General features: G+C 38.7%; 1 long non-coding RNA gene across 2 annotated transcripts in view; it reads right to left on the minus strand.

Moving 5' to 3' along the window:
* LOC119617921 overlaps window positions 1-12706 on the minus strand; it is a 91708-nt gene that overhangs the window by 13601 nt on the left and 65401 nt on the right. For both annotated transcript variants that reach the window (XR_005234380.1, XR_005234379.1), the window contains one exon: window positions 1223-1447. This is a non-coding gene — a long non-coding RNA (uncharacterized LOC119617921). The remainder of the gene's footprint in view (window positions 1-1222; window positions 1448-12706) is intronic.

The following is a 12706-nucleotide window of genomic DNA, read 5'->3' on the forward strand; positions in this document are numbered from 1 at the left end:
AGACATCGTATTCTAATTTGACCATTTTCAGGTAGACTTTTTTTTTCTTGTTTAAAAAGCTGGATAATTTTCAGAACTTCTCAAATCTATTTCAAACACGTATCTGAGACTGTATCATAAGTTGTGATCAGCTCCAAACCACATCTGTAATCTCCATGCTGATCACTGCTCAAGAAGACGGTTATCTGCGGGAGACAGTGATTTGCAGATTAGTGTTTTTAAATGCTTATTTGTGTGGACCTCCCTGAGGTAGTCAGACTGCAGCAGATCAGAGACTAAGACTCACAGATCCAACATGTTGGCTTCTGGCTGCAGAAGGGAGAGAATGGTGGAAGGGTNGTGGGGGGGTGGGGGGATTGCTGCAGTGGATCATGAACATAATCACTGGTTTATCACCAGAGCATCTTTCCAAATCACTAACTACTTCTATAATCAAAATAACCAGACCAGATACAGTTTTACTCCTGTTTCTAAATGAAATCTTTTTGACATATGAATGATTTAGGATCTGAGTCTCTTTTGTGCAATTATTTTTAACCTTGTCTAAAGTACTTTTTGAAAATAGATCAATCCAGGATGTTTCAGAGAAAGAAATGAAAACTTCTAATTTAGTTTCATCAACACTAAGAAAGAAAAAGCTTGAGCTCAGACCAAAGCATTGATTTTCTGTGTTCACAATAGTTAATCTTTCACATCAAATGAGCAATTTCATTAAAAAACTATCATAAATTATGGTTAAATGCTGCTGTCGTTTGCTAAAGGACCACCAAAACCAGATATTTTTAGGCATTTTGAAGACTTTTTAAATGCTAAGTTTTGCACCTATAACTGTTATCATGCTTTATTGATTTAGAGCTTCTGAACTTCACCTGTGAATCAGAAGGAGTCAATTCAAGCTCTGTATGTGAAAAGTCCACGTTTCTCCTTTTGACACCAAAATGAGATGAAACTTTTCATACAGTTCAGGGAAAAATATAGGAAGTCAGTGGAAGAAAGAAAACATTTGAAAGAGAGAGAGAGAAAGAATACATGCCATAATGAAAAGAAAAATAAGTAAAAACAAAAGTGTGAATAGCAGCAAATACAAATATGTCAATGTGGTGTTAGACCCCATTTAACACATTTCTAAACAATACCATGCCTCCAACCCACCAACAGAGCAGTCAACCCAGCCTCCACTTGGAAATTAGTGCCTATCTGTGCAGAGAATTGTTTACATTACCCTGGCGAGGTGTGGGGCGAGAGGGTGGCAAATGGGGGGATCTGGGAGTGCTTGACGAGCAGGCCCATGGGGAGAAAAGCCAGTTTGGGAAGCAGCAGTGGAACCACAATCTCTGCAGTCCATTCTGTCTCTGCTACCCTGAGATCCCCATAGCAATTAAAGCTGAGGAGAGATAGGCCACAGTGAAGTCCAACCAATCACGCCCACGTGTCGATGAACTTGGGCCTGGAAACAAACGCATAACATTCTGTTTGTACAAATAGAAAGGTATCAAGAAAAAGACAAAGCCTGGAAAAGTCAGCTTTATTCTCAGCACCCAGGGAACAGAAGATCAGTGAGGATTCTTTCAAGTTCTCAACAAAATAACATTTAGTTGGACCTCACTTATTGCCTTATTCGAAACTGCTGAATTCCTGTAATTTTCCATCTTCTCATTGATTTACTTTCAGACTCGGTGATTAGAATATACACCAAACAAAAGTGTAGCTGTGACATCAAGATTTTTCTATGACAAAACAAGAAATGAATAAAGACCAAAAGACAAGTGTATCTATGCAGCATACTCTACATTAATGGTTCCCAACCCTGGTCATCAAGGAACAATATCTTGTTTTCATTATTTCCCTGATCTTCAGCAGGTCTCCAAGTTCTGCAGAAACTTGTTAATCACTCACTCATTCAAATCAGATGTGTCAAAGCAGGGAAACAACTAAAACATGCAGGATGTTCCTCGAGGACCAGGGTTGGAAATCACTGTATGTATACAGTTTGGTCATTTACGGTGTTTAACACACTCACAAAAGTAAAAAAGACATTCTGACTATTAAATTTTTATATTTAAATGGTCACAAAACTGATAACACAAGACGGCTCAAGAAATATTACAGAATAAGAAAAAAAAAAAAGGTGAAAATTAATACTATGCAGTTGTAGAATTTAAATGCATGGAGTGTGAAAGCTGGCAGAAATTGTATAGTGTGAAAATGATGATCTTCCAGTTGGTTGGACTGATAGCGCCATAACTAAGGGATGGTTCAGGTACATTAGTTCAGTTAAAGTGGCACGGGAAGTTTTTTTTATGCTGCCAGTGTGATGTAAATGTCAGTTAGATACCCATTTACTAATGACACCCTCTGATAAGCTTTATTTCACGGCTCTCTCTTGCTTAAACCCCAGCCTTATATCATAATGAGAATTGTACATGTGTCAGGAGCACAAAACAGTGGCCACAATAAAGGCTCTAGAGTTGAGTCATATAAACATTTTGTGTTGTTATATAGGTAATCATTTCTATTAGATTGGAAGGCAACACTTAATGTGTTTTTCTTAAATTAAAAAATCCAAAAAAGGTTAAAAAAACAAACAAAAACAACTGGACTTCGATTCTGTAGCTGAAGATGTTTCTCTTCTCATCTGAGGAGCTTGCTCAATTCTTTCTCAATTGACAAAGCTCCTCAGATAAGAAGCAAAACATCAGAATAGAAGAATAGACAGAATGGAAATCTATTTGTTTTTGTTTTTTAACCTTTTTTGGATTTACCACATCCTGGATGACTGAGAATCTACACCAGCTTAAATTATAACAATTCATGCATTTTTGGAACCTAATCAGCAACAATAAAAAAAATTGAAAGAATTTGTCAAAAATGGTGCTCCTACTTTTATTTGTTGCTCATTAGTGTTATGAGATGAAATGAGGACCCAGGTGATGACTTGCTGAAGTGCAAATTCTTTTATTACAGACTAAAACTGCCTCCAATAGGAAGGACTTCATAACAGGTAAGCCATACACTAAAATCCAAGTTGCCCAGCCAAGAGAAGAGCAAGGTGCAATGTACACAACACAATGAATGAGCTGTTAACTGACAAATCAAGAAGTTTACATACTAAGGAATACTCAAGTGAAAAAAACTCAACTGTGAACAATTATCAAACAAAGTACTAGCAACTGAAAACAACTGAAACTCATTACTTGACAAATAGGATTTTTTCCTGCTATTTTCCATATCCCCCAAACACTTTCCTGCACCCTAACCACAATCAATACACCCACCCTGGTATAACTCTCTTGTATCACATCAGGATGCAATTATATGCCAAAAGTTCACTCCACACTAGTATGTGCTATAGCACCAAGGGTATCATGTCTGCACTAGATTGTTTTCTTGTCTTTTTCAGGATCATTGCTGTAGCCAAGGCAAGAAGAACAATATTCTTGACAATCTGGTGTGCACAAGCCCCATGCCCCCAATACACTGCAACCACAATGTTAAACCACTATGCCCTTGCTACAGAGGTTTTTTCCATGCTCAGACCTATTGTGGACTGTATCGCACTCTATCATGAGAAACCCACTGTGTTCTTAATATGTGCCTTACCTTCAGACCTCACCAAGACCCTGCAAAGACCGCCCACATTCTCACTGATCTTTCACATTGCAAAGGGGTCACCTTCCATTGAGAAGGGACCTTAAGTCTGCATATCTGTGCCACTAACCATCTTTACTTAGTCTCCATTTTCACTATCCTGACCATGCACGCCTCTCTGTGCATGCTCAGTTTGAGAAGATTAAACCTAAGTGAATATTTGATACAACCAATTGTCTTCCACAGCTACACAACCTCTTTCTAAACGGGTATTTTGTAATTACAAAATCACTTAGACTGTACAGAATTGGATTATTATCGAAACTGAAATAGACAGTACAAAACTAGATACAAATAAATGAATTGCAAAGTTCTCGTGCCCATGTGCCAACCACAACTGTGCTATATCAGAGGCAGAAGTTCAGCTTGGCTGCCCATGCCAATGCTAAAAACACTAACTGTTAATACTCTTGTTTATGTCTTTGTTATTATAGCAATAATTTTTTTGATAATGACTGGCAGAGAGCCTTTAAGATATTCAAGATTCATCAGTGCAAAGATACATTGTGGTAAGTACTGTTTCTTCAAAAGTGTTGTCGATGTCATGAACCCTAAAACTGATGCCGTGACGTTGTTTTTGCCTAGATGGCCTGGTTGGAATATATTTCTTGTTTATTTGTAGTTTTTTGGGGTCTCAGAACCAATACTTAAATGTTTTTTTTAATAAAGCCTTTTAAGTTTAGAACACACCTCTTTGTTACAAATAAATGAGAAATATGCAAAGATCCTTTAGGAAATGACAAATATAGGACATCAGCATCAGAGTTCAAAGCATCAACAATATATTTCAAGAAACAGTAATTACCACCACCTCTATATGCAAAGATGAGTTGTGAATATTGTCAAGAATCGCTACCACTTGTCAAACATTTCCGTGAAATAATGAATATTGAAGAAATAAACAGAGTGCTAACAGTTCCTCCTTTCCCCCATAGAAAATACAGGGAGAGCAGGACTACCTCCTACCTGTTTACACGCGCATAGAAACTGCACAATTCATCTATTGCACCTCATCATTCTTTCTGGTGAATTTTCACTATATGAGTACGCTAAAGTTGATTGAACTGAATTATATTGAAATAAACAGAATAATTATTGCCTGACAAGTGCAATCGAAAATTTTGTAGCAGTCCAACCCATTGGAAATCTGTTAGGGCAAGGCTTGTTGGTTAATTGCTCAAAAAGTGGTGTATTAAAAAAGTATTTGTTCAATTTTTGGAGTGCGCTGCAATAACATCTTCCTGCGTTGTGAATATTTTGAAAATTAAGGCTTAAAATACAACAAAGTAAAATGTGCACTTGTGGAAACAAAGCATGGCAAATATTTTTTGTCTATTGACAAGTGCTGTTTCAGTCACCACTGCAGAGCTTCTCCTTTTATCATACCGATTCTCTGCCAGCCTACAAGAATCTGGTCACCCTTACATTTCCGCTGTCGCATTTGCAGACAAGCCTTGTATACCTGGCCTGTCAAAGGCGCTCCTTTCTCTAAAAGTATATACATGATCTATTTTTGATGGAAGCTGTCACTGACCACAGAACAAAACAAAAGTAGAACAGGAAGTCAGATAGTAACACCTAAAAAAGTTTCCCATCAAGTTCTGACAATCGTTTTACGAACAGCCTTCTCCATTGATTTATGAGGTCTCTCATGAGCCATTGACACAGATATGAAAGGTACTTTAAGCCTGCCTGCCCTAACGTCTTATAGCTGTAAAACACAACATCTTAAAGCAAACCACAACGATAAAAGAAACAGTGAAAAAGAAAAGAAGAGCAACCACATTATCTTCTCAACCTGCTTTAAAATGATTGTAGATTTATTAGTTGAACTAGGGCAAGTTATCTCAAATTTGTCACATGTGGTATAAATATTAATTGACAAATTGTTACCTACTTTCTAACAGACTGGTCATTCATTATTGCTTTATATCCGCACTGTACAACTTTCATGTAAAATAAATATTTTGAGTGAGGCAAAATACAGTGGTTTATAAATAATTAATAGAATATATATTTGGCTTTACATTTTATCAAAGAAATCTGCTTAATTTGCTTTAAAAGCTTGAAAGTTTCAAGTTGAACTTTTAATGCATTATTCAATATTTGCTTTATAAACCCACAGAATTCTTACTAACAAATTTTCAAACCCAATTGCATCATAATTATAATTTGATATCTTTAGTAAAATTTTGACTTTTACAAGTTATACTTGGGGTTTATTACTCCTACTCCAGATCCAAAAGAGAGAACTTTACAACAAAATAACACCCTCATATGACCAATTGCTGCAAACGATAGTGAGATTGTCTCGATCCTTCATTGTAGGATGATCCTAAATCCACATCTCATCTCTCCTTGCACCCCCAGTTTTCACATTAAGTCCAAGATCACCACTCACTCTTCGCCAAGGCTTTAAAGCAGTGCCAGTGGCCACCCACTCCAGCGCTTACCCCCTCTTCTTCCCCTCTCCTCCAATGTCCATCAGTCATTGTTTCCTTCCCATCCCTCCTCCTCGCCAGTCCTCTCCTTTGCCTCTCGGCTTTGATCTTGATTTCTGACCAGGAAATATCTACCAAAGGGGCCGTCCAGCCACAATAACATTCAATAAAAGAACACAGGGTGGCTGAGACCGGACCACTGATAGCGCCACAATTTATGTGTTCAGCTCAGTTGTTTTGCTGCAACAACTGGCATTTATGCTACACATCCATGTTTACTTTTTGTTTTTGCTTTAAATGAAAATATTTAAATGAATAATCTAATCCGTGCATTAACTGCACAAAATACATTTACATTGTATTTTGGTTTTCTTGTCCAGACTAAAGTGGAAGTTTAATCCTGGTTTGTTTTGATGTTCTCACTGACATTTTTCATTAGTTGAACCTGATGTTACCTCAGTAACAACACAAATATGAACCTACAACCTGACTGGACAGCCTCTGTGAATTTATTTTTGTTTTGTTGGCTGAACTCAATCTTCTGAAGCAATACTGCATGTTGTGATTTATACATTTTTTTTGGATTTGGATGATGTAAAGCACTGAACTGCCTTGTTGCTTAAAAGTGCTATATAAATAAATTTGACTTGACTTTGATTTAAGGTAAGTCCCGTTCTGTACTGTGATCTATGTTTTTTATTTTACCAGTCACAAAAATGTAAATTTAAAAGGATTTGTTATGTTTTAGCCTTAAGTAAACTACATCAAATCAAGCACTGGCCAGGCTGTAGCTGTTCTTAAAACTTGTCTCAATCCCCTTTGTTCCAAAGTCCATATCACCAGCCCACTGCACACGGACGCATGTCCAAACAGAACTACAACTCTTTAACATGATGTGGGGGCCTGTGCTCAGAAATCCTCTGTGACCAATGCCGTCCAACCGGACAAGAAAAGACAGCCTCCTCCTATCCTTCGACCCCCCCAGGGCAGGAGCTGAGTGTGACGCTGCTACCCACAAACCATTGGGGTATCAGCCCCAGTGCACCCACACTCCATTGGCCGAAGCTGAGCATCGCCGTTACGGGACGCACCTCTGGGATTTGTTCCCCCATCCCGCTCGCTGTCCCACTGTGGTTATCTGCTCAGGGCCAGGGAGCAGGGACAAGTGTGGGATGGAGGGGTTGGACTGGGGTGGTGGGGGGCAGCACCGACCCATTTTAGAACGGTGACGGATCATCATTGTCTATCGTCTCACCCTGTCACTTACCATCACCAAACCACTGGCTGACATTCGAAGTATTTTTCTATGCGATTCTTCACAAGCCCTTACCGGATGTGTGGTCTTGGCATGAAACTTGCACACGCGCACTTTACAAGCAAGCACACACTTTTTTTTTTGTTGCATAAATACACACTGGATATACAAACACACTGTCATCACTACAGGCACTTCTCAGAAAACCTACACATGAGATTGTGAGAGGTGCTGCTCTTCCTAGCAGACTGTGTGTGGGAGGGACAGAGCCACAGGCGCTAAGTGTCTCTATAGCCCATGTGAAATCAGATGTAGGCTGCGATGAGCCTCCAACCATACCAGGCACAATCACACAGAATTGGAGGGAGCTTTAAAAGACCACCAAGGATAGCAGCATGGCGCCGGATGCCTGGGCTGTGTTCGTGTTAAGGTCTTTTTCTTCACTCTTCCAAAGTATTCACCACTTAAAACAGATTAAGAGCTTGGGGAATAAACAGGCCCAATGATATGAACTGGGGAAACACAGGAGGAGGGTTTGGGGATTTAGAAAGCAGGACGACATGGAAAGAAGCCTTTCAAGAGATAAAACCTTGAAAAGCAGTTTGACGTGCCGCAATATTAAAGCACTTGTGATGAAACAGATGAATAAATGAACAAAAGAGGGGCAGAACAGACAATTGGAATGCTTCATGGGAAAAAAAAATCTTCAATTTTTGCCATTTGAACAGTTCAAAATCTGTTTTTTGAACTTAAATGAATAGGAGACTGTCAGGTTGGAGCAAGGCAAACCCAAAGCACAGACTCATCTTGAGTAAAAAACTAATTTATTAACAAAAGAAAACAAGAAAAAGAAAAAGCTGACATAGCAGCAAAACCAATCTACAACAGAAATCCAGAATGCAGCAAAAATGACAAACAAGACATGGGCAAAGCTGGAACCTAACAGCACATGTAAGCAACAATGGACCAGCGAGCGAGTGGCGGAAATGACCAGGTTGTAAAGCAGAGGGCAATTACGGGAAGTGGGCACAGGTGAGTAATTACAACTTGGAACAGGTGAAGATGGGCGTGGCAAGAAGACAACACAAACAGAGGAGAAGGTAATGATGACAGGAAAAAGACACAAGGAACAAGAACTGAACTAAGACAAGACTAAACATAGAGATAACTAAATAACAAAATAAAACAATAAACTCAAACAGAAGCATGAATCAGAAACATGAAAACAGAAAAGCAAAGCACCAAGAACCAAAGCCAAAAATAAATTCAAAAATACTTAAATCCATGACAGGAAACCATATCTACTGTCAATTATGTGTAGTTGGTCATTCAATAACATCTCTTAGCTCTATTTTTAAACAAAAACAGTAATGCAAAGTGATGCCTCAGGTAATAAGGCCAGTCTGTTAGTGTTCATTTGGGCTTGGTGTGCAGATAGTGAAGGAGTCTCTCTATGTGATGACGCTTTGCCAGCATGTCTCTATATTTTATTATCAAGTGCTGTAATGCAATAATACATTTAGACAATTAAACTAGTGAACTAAGTGTATACCTTTACACTAAAAATTGTCCAGTATTTGGGAGTTCTTAATTTACCTGTCAGGAACGGTGGAGACGGAGGCAAACCCAGAATGCAGACTCATATTAAAGAAAGAAAAACTAATTTATTGAACCAAGGAAACGAACAAAAACGAACAAAAACAAAAAGCAACAAGAACTAAATAAAAATACATAAATAGAACCAAAACTCAGAGAACCAGGAACACGGAGTGACGCAAACAAGAAACAAACATCAAACAAACCTTAGACAATGGACCAGCGAGGTATGGGAAGAGTGACTGGGTTTTTAAGACTGCAGATAACGAGGTGAGTGGGAACAGGTGGAATGATTACTTATTCAGGACAGGTGAAGATGGGCGTGGCTAACAGACAAATGAATGACTGGGGAAGAGTGGAAATGAGAACACAAACACAAGGAGGACAGAACCAAGAAGAAAACCAAAACCAAAACACAAACCAGAGAACTAAAACAAAACCCAGAAAAAGCCAAATCACCACATTACCTTTGATTTGCACTTCAAATGTTAAGTTCTTAACTTGGTTAGAGTGTAATAAATATAAGATAATATCTATAATAACTCGACATGGTGAGATTCATGGAACTAAAGAAATGTTTACCTCCTATTATTCACAAAATGTTTAAAGGATGTCATCTGTGTGATATGTTTTTGATTATGTGGACAAGAAAATATAATGTATTTATATCTGGGCTTGACAATGGAATGATAACATTCAAAGTGGTTTAAATGAATGTACGATCATTTATATTATGTGGTGTAAACACTTTTGACATAACATCTTATATTGTGATCAACACATAATAAATCCATCCATTCATTTTCTTTGCTCATTTAATCCTGCTCCCTGTAATCCGGGGTTACAAGGAGCCAGTGCCTATTTCCAGTAGTCATTGGGTCAGAGGCAATGCTGGACATGTTGCCAGTTCATTGCAGGGCTACAAAACGACAAACAACTAGTCATTGATATAATCACACCTAGGGTCAATTTAGAGTCACTGACTAACCCATCATGAATGTTTTTGGACTGTCATAGAAAACTGGAGTAACTGGAGAAACCTTATGTATACACGGGGAGAACATGCAAATTCTACAAAGTCAGAGTCAAATACGAGTTAAATCCAGAACATTGTTGCTGTGAGACAACAGTACTCCTCTTTGCTGCCCATGCCCTTGTCCCTAGGTGTGAGTAGGTTGTTTGTCTCTGTGTGTCCCTGTGATGGACTCGCAACTGGTCCATGGTGTCCCCCCCCTCGCACAGTGACTGCTGGAGAAAGGCACCAGGTCCCCGCAACCAGGAAAGGAGAAGCAGGTAAAGATAATGAACAGATGGATAATATATATATATATATATTTCAGCTTCTTGAGTTAAAATAAAATGGATAAATATATGTTGACTGTGAGGATTTTAACCCATGGAATAAAGTTAAAATCTGTTTGGATTTTTTTTTTTTTCTTTGTCTTGCAGATTTTCTATGCAACACCTTTGGATAGTGCATGAGGCATCACTAAAGCCAATATCTCACTGACTGTTGACGACTAGTATGCAAACATTTGCGAGGGAGTCTCCAAAATGTCTCTGAATGTTTGTGGGGGTTCTCAATTTCCTTGCATGAGTTGGAGAGGCTCACACTCTATATAGTTGAATTTTGAACATGTTCAAAAAAAAAAAATTGTGACAATTTTTCTTCTCAAAGTAGTTGAAAAGTTGTCGCAGGCCTCTCAAACCTGTCCCTTCTTAATTTAGTTTCAGTAAATCTAGAGTGCTGAAGTTGTAGTTTGAGACCTTAACAGGAGCTCCTGAGCCTACAGCCCTAAATGTCCAGATCTAAAAACCACGACTATGACAAATATTAATAAATAAAATCCAGTCCAAATCTGTCTATTTTTATTTCAGAAATACGTTAAATTAACTCAATAACAGTGTCTTCCAAGGTGGGTATATAAGAGGCCAGGTTGGAAATGATGTTGATGTAGGAGGAGGTATACATTTGTACCTTTACAAATGGTGGCAGCGGTGGGATCAAAAAGCGACGTTGCTATGAACGCTTGGCCGCCACAAGCCAGTTATCCCTGTGGTAACTTTTCTGACACCTCCTGCTTAAAACCCAAAAAGTCAGAAGGATGGTGAGGCCCCGCTTTCACAGTCTGTATTCATACTGAAAATCAATTTGTAAAGGTAGGGTAGGCAAAAGGGTCAGAAGGTGAACAGAAAATCGTCATCAGCCATCCATTTCAGTTCTTGTCATTCCTTTTATTTGTTCTTCAGACAGACCTCTCCCCCAGCTTCCAAAACATACTGTTTTTATAGCTATTTGGCAACACACATGTGCGTGAGTGGACTAAGCCACAATGAAACAGATCAGGCAACAAACATCTAAACAGAAAACAAGAATAAAATTATTAATCTAATTTACAAACTCCTTAACATAATAAAATGGTCTGCAAAATAAACTATATAATACAAGATAATCCAGAAAATTACTTTAAAGAAAAACAAAGCATTACTCAAAAGAAAACCCTCTAATTGGTAGAACCCAGCCAGGTAATCAATGACATCATCCAGCCATTAAAGCAGGAAATACTGGGCCGGCCCCTCCCATACTCCTGCCCTGCTGCAGATCTACAAAGACAAACAATGGTGAGTAAAATGGAAAACAAAAACCATAAATATACTTTGAAACAAATTTAACCAATAACCAATGGTAAAGTAAGTGACGCCTAAATAAGAATAAGGGACAAGTGATAAACACAAAATGAACCACTTTGTCACAGTCAGCCTTTGTTCTTTTATTTTATAATAAATTAGATTTCCTTTAAACCCTCGCCGTGAGCCTGCACACTGGGTTCGCCGGAATCTCCACTCGACATGACATGAAGATTTACTGCTACCGAAAAGGAGGGGTGAATTTTTTAGCTTAGATAATTAAATTTAAGCTTTAGTTACTAAAAGAGCGTGTTCTGCACATTTATTGCTCGTTTTACAACACCTTTTGGTGGGCCGGCCAGAACTGGAGAGTGGCTGCTTACAATCTATACTTATAACATTTTATGGCTGCGTTCAACACACACAGTCATTTACATATCACCACATATGCTAGAGTATCACCAAATCAAACACTGTTCAGACATGTACGATGCCACAGTCTGACTTTCCAACTAAGTGCTCCCAGTCTGGTATTAGATACAGAACAGAGAGGGACAGATTAAATCAGTTGGTGGCTCTAATGTTGCTATGCCTCATAAAAACACCATTTGGTTAAATGAAGTGAACTCACAAAGCCAGTGGCTACAGAAACGGGTATGTGTGGTTTTGGGTAATCTGTGTAACGGATACAGCCGATGCCATCTGTTAAACTTCCCCGCTCTTCAGCCGCTGATCCAAAACCAAATGTGTCTGGATGTGCCTCTGTGTGTGTGTGTGTGTGTGTTGTGGACCCCTGCAGATTGCTTACAGAAGTGTGAAGGTCCCATTTCCATAGTCGAAAGGCTTTAGAAAGGAGGTGAAGGGGCTTGTTGTGATGCAGACACAGATAAACACACACTCACAAACGGGCAGTTTGATGAAGTCAGTGGGCTAAAGCAAACTGTGGAATTTCAGGTACATCTACCCGCTGTTTTTGTGGCTTTGAGTTCCCTGATGACCGACCGTCAGCAGCCTCAACGTAAAAATTAAAAGCCTGAGTCAACTGAGCAAGCAAAACCACACAGCCTGGAGGTTTCCACAGTTAGACTTAGGCTAATTCTTTGGTATTTTTAAATTCATTAAGCTTAGGTTCTATAAG

The sequence above is a fragment of the Kryptolebias marmoratus genome, linkage group LG18 (assembly GCF_001649575.2).
Source record: "Kryptolebias marmoratus isolate JLee-2015 linkage group LG18, ASM164957v2, whole genome shotgun sequence".
In the NCBI taxonomy this organism is placed as follows: domain Eukaryota; kingdom Metazoa; phylum Chordata; class Actinopteri; order Cyprinodontiformes; family Rivulidae; genus Kryptolebias; species Kryptolebias marmoratus.